Here is a 6,604-nt window from a genome sequence, read left to right as displayed (position 1 = left end):
TGCTACAGAGGTAGGGGTTGAATTTTGCCTTAAAGAGATACCGTCCTTTTCCACAAGTATGTCAAAATGGATGTCCTGGTGAATCCCAACTCCCACTCCCCCTGGGGATCAGATGTGCCTGAGCCCAGCAGGGTAAAACAGGACATATGCCCGGGGGCCTGGAGGGAGAGCCCGTCTCCCACCACCCCGTGTCCCCGAGGGGTGGGCTGTGTGACTGCTTTCCTCTGAAAGGGCAGCTGCACAGTTCACTCTCTGAGGCTGAGTCCCAGGCTGGTGGCCTGGGAGAGCGTTGGGGGCAGGGGCAGCTCTAGGCACCAGCAAAGCAAGCACCTGCTTGGGGCAGCCCGTTTGCAGGGGCGGCAGGGATCCAGCCTGGGAGCTGAGAACCAACAGGGGCCCCTGGGAGCTAGTTCCTTGGTTAGCTCCCTGCCTAGAGAGCCAGCCCTGGAGCAGGGAAAGAACTACATTTCCCAGCATTCCCTTGGCCACTGCCAACTGGAAAGGAAGGGGGGGGAGACCTCATGCTGCAGCTGTGAGTGGAGAGCTGCACTGTGAAGGGGAGGGAACCATATTTTAACATTCAAAAAACAGGACACTCCATGGGGAGGGAGGGAAGCTCCACCCTGCCACCATCCACTCCCTCCGACTGCCCCCCACAGAAACCCCAACCCCCCCCGCTCCCTGTCCCCTGCCTGCCCCCTCCTGGGACCCCTGCCCCCAACTGCCCCCCAGGACCTCACCCCCATCTAAGCGCCGCTGCTCCCTGCCCCTAACTGCCCCTTCCTGGGACCCCTGCCCCCAACTGCCCCAAGGGGCCCCACCCACTATCTAAGCGCCGCTGCTCCCTGCCCCGAACTGCCCCCTCCCGGGATCCCTGCCCCTAACTGCCCCCAGGACCTCACCCCTATTTAAGCGCCACTGCTCCCTGCCCCTAACTGCCCCTCCCGGGACCCCTGCCCCTAACTGCCGCCCAGGACCTCACCCCTATCTAAGCCTCCCTTCTCCTTGTCTCCAACTGCCCCCTCCTGAGACCCCCAACTTCCCCAGAGAACCCCACCCCTACCTGTCCCCTGACAAACCCCTGGGACTCCCATGCCTATCCAACTGCTGCCTGTCCCTGGCTGCCCCCGAACCTCCGCCCCATCCGGCCCCCCTGCTCCTTGTCCCTTGACTGCCCCCAAACTCCCTACCCTTTCTCCAACCCCCCAGCCCCCGTACTGTGCCACTCCGACCAGCGTGGCTGGCGCCATGCAGTGCTAGACAGGCTCAGTGATGCGCTGCCCAAATCATAACAACCCGGTCCCTCCACACCCCACGAGGGTCACGGCCCACCCCGGGACTCCTGCCCCATCCAACCCCTGCATTCCTTGACGCCCCCCCACCCCAGGGACCCCTGCACCATCCACCCCCCTTCCCTGTATCCTGACTGCCCCCCGCCACCCCATCCAACCCCTTCTCTCATTCCTGATGCCCCCCCGACCCCTGTCCCATCCAACCACCCCTTCTCTGTCCCCTGACTGCCCCTGGAACCCCTGCCCCTGACTGCCCCCCACCGCCCCATCCAACCCCTGCTCCTTTCTGACTGCCCCCCGGGACCCTTGCCCCCATTCAATCCCCCTGTTCCCTGACCTCTGACCCCCCCAACCCCTATCCACGGCCCCTACCCCCGAACTCCGCTACCCTCTCTCCAGCACCCCCTCCCTGCCCCCTTACCGCGCTGCCGGGACGTGGCTGGTGGCGCTACAGTCCGGCCGCGGCCAGAGCCGGGAGCCCGGGGACATGGGGCCGGGACAGGAGTCGCGTGGCTGGAGCCCAAGGACGTGGCTGGAGCCGGGAGCCCGGGGACGCAGGGCAGGGGCAAGAGTCGTGCAGCCAGAGCCTGGAGATGTGGGGCCGGAGGATGTGGCGGGAGCCAGGCGGCCGGACGGAGCCAGGTAGGGCCGTGGCCAGAGCCAGAGGGCCATGGCCAGAGCCACGCAGCTGGATCCGGAGCCGGGCATCCAGGGCTGCCGCCGCGGCCGGACCTGCGCTGCCGGAGCCTGGCCGCGTGGCACCACAGCAGGAGCCGGGCCGGAGTTGGGGGGCCGTGTCCGGAGCCGGGCATCTGGATAGGTGGGGTTGTGGCTGCCGCCATGCCCAGACCCACACTACTGGAGCCGGGCTGTGTCACACCACAGCAAGAGCCGGGCGTCCAGGGACGTGGGGCCGGGCAGGGCCACGGGCAGAGCCGGGCAGCCGGGGCTGGGTAGAACCACGGCCGGGGCGCACGGCCCTCCTCGTTCCCTCTACCCCTATCTCAGCTTCGTCTTCCTGGGCCTGAGCGGGAAGCCTGCTTGCTTTTCAGCCTTCCCGCGCGAACAGCTGATTCGCGGGAAGCAGGGGGGAAGGAGAAGCAGGGCGGAGCATTCATGGGAGGAGGTGGAGGCAGAGCTGAGGTGAGCTGGGGCTGCAGCAGGGAGCACTTGTTAAATTTAAATGCCCTTTTAGAACCAGTTGTCCCACACAGGACAACCGGTTCTAAAAGGGCTTCTAAATTTAACAACCGGTTCCCGCGAACCGGCTGCAGCTCACCACTGGACACGCTGCTGCATACATGCTGCCGTGCTCCCCCATGGAGCCACAGCCCCCACCCTCAGCACCTGCCTTCCCGATTTGAGCACCTCAGAATTCAGGAGTGCTCAAGCTCAGTTTGGGCAGCTGTTACTTCAGTTCTCCCAAATCAAATATGCTGATGCACTGTGACATGCTGTAGGAAAAGTAGGATAAAATTGAGCAAGAAATGCTTCCCAGTGGTTATTAGGACTGGAATTGCTGTTTTCAATAGCCATTGCCTTTTGTTTGTTTGTTTGTTTAAAAGGAAGACAGTGATACTGCATTTGCAAATTCCCCATAGAAAGAAAGAGTGGAACAAAAGAATAATAAAGGCACCTCAACTTTTCCTCATTTATGGAGGACAGGCTTATAATATGCATCCAGATATCCTCCAATCACACAAGCTGAAAATTGTTCCACTTTACTGCAGCTCTGTAACCATATGGGAACCAATCCTGTCAGTGTTTTGTGCACATCCAAAATTCCTGCTGAATGACCCACCCTGGGAGCGAGTTACTAGTGACCCAGGGCTGGGGCGGAACGAGGGTGCAGGTGTGGGGGGGAGAGCCCAGGGCTCGGGCTGCAGGAGGGGTGGGGGGGGGGGAGAGCCCATGGCTGGGGTAGCAGGGGGTTGCGGCGAGGAGCCCAGGCTGGGACAGGGGGCAGCCAACATTTTTTTTGCTTGGGGTGGCAAAAAACTTAGAGCCGGCCCTGGTTGGGGGCAGGAAGAGATTGAGTCAGCCCCTCTGTGTGGGGCGTCAAGTGACCAGCATGAGGACGTTCCTGTGCTAACAACATGACTTCCCCAGGGTGCTCCTGGGCACACTCACCTGCTGAGAGGGTTGCTCAGGGCTTTGGTTCTCTCCCACTGGAGCTTTCCTAGACATTTTCCATCTTCTTCAAAAGGCCTTTCCCTGTTTTCCTTTCCTGGGGCCCCCTCTAAGCCACCATCCCTGGTGCTCTCTAGGGCCAGGTCTATGCTTTCTTCACCTGCACAACTCCGGCTGTGAACAATTGGAACAGCTTGTTCAGTGAGAGGTGTCTCTTCGACCCCTTTGTCTCTGAGGGCACTGGGCAGGCTGCCTTCTGCTGCGCGGCAGGAGTTCATCTCGGCACCTGCCTTTGCTGCTGGAGACATGCCACTTTCCTCTACTGCCGGGGTGTCAAAGAGACTTTCTCTGTCTCCCTTAGTAGCTTCTGGGATTTCCCCCCTTCTCCCTGGGATCTCAACGCAAAGATGCATTTTGGCTGCGGGTGACCACATCCACACCCTGAGCCACATAAAAAAATAATTCCCAATAAGCATGTCAGCGGGGAAGTCATCCACCACCCCCACTTGTCAATCACTTTGTAAACCATCATCTTCTGTGTGCACCATGGCTAAAGGGACAAAACTCCTAGATCGTCTTCTTAACCCAAGCTCTGTCCTTGCACCAGGCGACAGGTCAGGTTTTGGAAACACACTCGACTTAACCAGAGAATTTGTGTCCCTGTATCTTTCCATCCTGTTCCTACTCTGTCATGGATTTACCAGCCATAATAGGCGTCATCTCTATCTCTGCAGAGCCAACCCTCTCAAACCCTTTCAAGTAATCCTCAGGTGCCTCTGGGGTTTCTGTGCTGAGGACAGTGAATGAATGTGAACTGTCTGAGGCTTGTTTTTTCTCAGCTCAGGGCCCTGATTTCTCTGGTGTGCTGGGTAGTTCCACCGATCACACTTCCTCAGGCTCTTCCTTGACTGGAGATTTGTAATGGGAATCACTAGGAGAGGAATGATCCTGGGGAAGTCAGTGCCCAGCCTCCCAACCCTGCTCCTTTGGCTTTGTTTAATGAACAGATGAAAGATAAGAGCATTGTACTCAATACGTTCAGTGTCCATACAATCTCGGTGCACATTGGATTTGAAAGTTGTCCTTCTTCATCCACGAGTGTCCATTTGAAATCAGAGGATTCATAATGCCCCATGGGCTACTTCCCTGTGATACACAGGGTCACAAACCGTGGTGAATAGGACAGATGACTAAGTAATCACAGTGGGTTTCATCCCCGTGGGATCACCTGTAAGGATTTTTCCTTCCTTTAAAGAGGGCAGGGCCCAAACCCCATTCAGAAGACGTGGGGAATCTTACAGTAAATTCTTCCCACATGGTCCCCTTTGTAAAGCCCGTCTATCGGAGCTTCCCTTAGCACAAGCAAAAAAGGCCACACAGTGGTAACCACACAAACAAGACTTTATTTCCTATGGGGAAAAGGGCTAGGATAGGACAGAGAAGGGGCAGATTAACAAAAACTTTAACTATGGAAATGCTCCACTCTCCCAAACAGTTAGATGTTCTCTCTCTTCTCTTGCAAGGACAGTGGTGGATGGCTGCTGCTCTCTTGACATTGGACGTTAGGGATGGACTTCAATGCTGGACACAGGAACAGGTGAGTAGACCTACCTAAAACCCCTCCCTATCCCTCTTTGCGTCGTCTCTGCCTGGATGTTAGACCCTATCTACGCGGATTCAATCCGTGCGTGGGAGTGTGCTTCCCAACCCAAAATAATAGAGCACATGGCAAAAGGTCACCACATTCTTTTCCCAAGTCCAAGATGGCCACCTTATAGATAACGCAAAAGGTACATGCCTTTCTTCCCTTCTTTTACTAAAATTTGGCAGGGGCAACTAGCATTTTACAACCCAGAGACTGGATTTGACCGATCGGGGGATGTTCCGGGACAGGGTGACTCATCCAGAAGGGGGTTGTGTATCCCCTCTGAGAACTCCTCCCTCTGTCCTCTACCAATTGAAGTGGGCGTCATCCCTGTAGGACCACCCCGAGAGGGGATTTGACCAAACACGGGAGTAATGTAGCGGAGTGACCTGCCCGCAACAGGATCCCGTGGTCCCTCTAAAAAGTCCTCACACCACCCTCTACCAATTGGCGACGGTTTCACTCCCACCTTGGGCCATCACAGAAGGGAAACATGTACCAATCAGAACAGATATAGCCCGAAGGTCGAGGCCATGATTTCTGCAAAACACATCCTTGGAACGAGACGGCCTCTTCCCCGCAGTGTTGGGTTGCGACTTCCAGGACGATGCTGCCAGCCACGCAAACATGGAGCTCCGGAGATCGGCGGCTTCTGGCCTAGGCCTTCGGGCACTACCTATTCTGATCGGTACGTTTCCCTTCTGGGATGGCCTGATCGATTAGCAGAGGACGGTGGGGGGATTTCATGGAGGGGTGATGGGCCCCTCTTATGGGCAGGTCACCCCGTCACAGCACTTACCCTATCTGGTGAAATCCCCTCTCTGGTTGGTCCTAAGGGGATGAGGCCCACCCCCACTGTGGTGAGTTCTTGGAGGGGTTACATGACCCACTTCCGGATGGGTCACTCTGCCCCAGAACTTTCCCCCATTGCTCAGATCCATTCCTGAGGCAGATCGATGGAGATAAAACACTGCCAGATTGGGGGAGGAGTGGGAGGAGCTCTTAGAGGGGTCACATGCCACTCCTTGCTTCTGCTCACGTTTGCATCTTGACCCCGAAATTCTTATGTCATGGGGTCATTCTCATGGTGACAGGCGAGCGATGCCTTAGGGGTGAAGGGGCGAGGTCCCTTGGCTGAAACCAAATAACTGCCCTTAGCCTCAGTGTGGTTTGGCCTAATGGCCAGAACTCAAAATGGCCGCCCTCCCCCTCAGGGCTGTGGGGCCCAACGACCAGAGTCCGTGCGGCCGCCCTCTCCGGCGGGGCTGTGGGGCCCAGAGACCAGAGTCCGTGCGGCCGCCCTCTCCGTCGGGGCTGTGGGGCCCAGAGACCAGAGTCCGTGCGGCCGCCCTCTCCGTCGGGGCTGTGGGGCCCAGAGACCAGAGTCCGTGCGGCCGCCCTCTCCGTCGGCGCTGTGGGGCCCAGAGACCAGAGTCCGTGTGGCCGCCCTCTCCGTCGGCGCTGTGGGGCCCAGAGACCAGAGTCCGTGCGGCCGCCCTCTCCGTTGGGGCTGTGGGGCCCAGAGACCAGAGTCCAT

The sequence above is a fragment of the Mauremys reevesii genome, linkage group 19 (genome assembly GCF_016161935.1).
Source record: "Mauremys reevesii isolate NIE-2019 linkage group 19, ASM1616193v1, whole genome shotgun sequence".
Classification (NCBI taxonomy): domain Eukaryota; kingdom Metazoa; phylum Chordata; order Testudines; family Geoemydidae; genus Mauremys; species Mauremys reevesii.
This window is presented reverse-complemented; position numbering follows the sequence as displayed.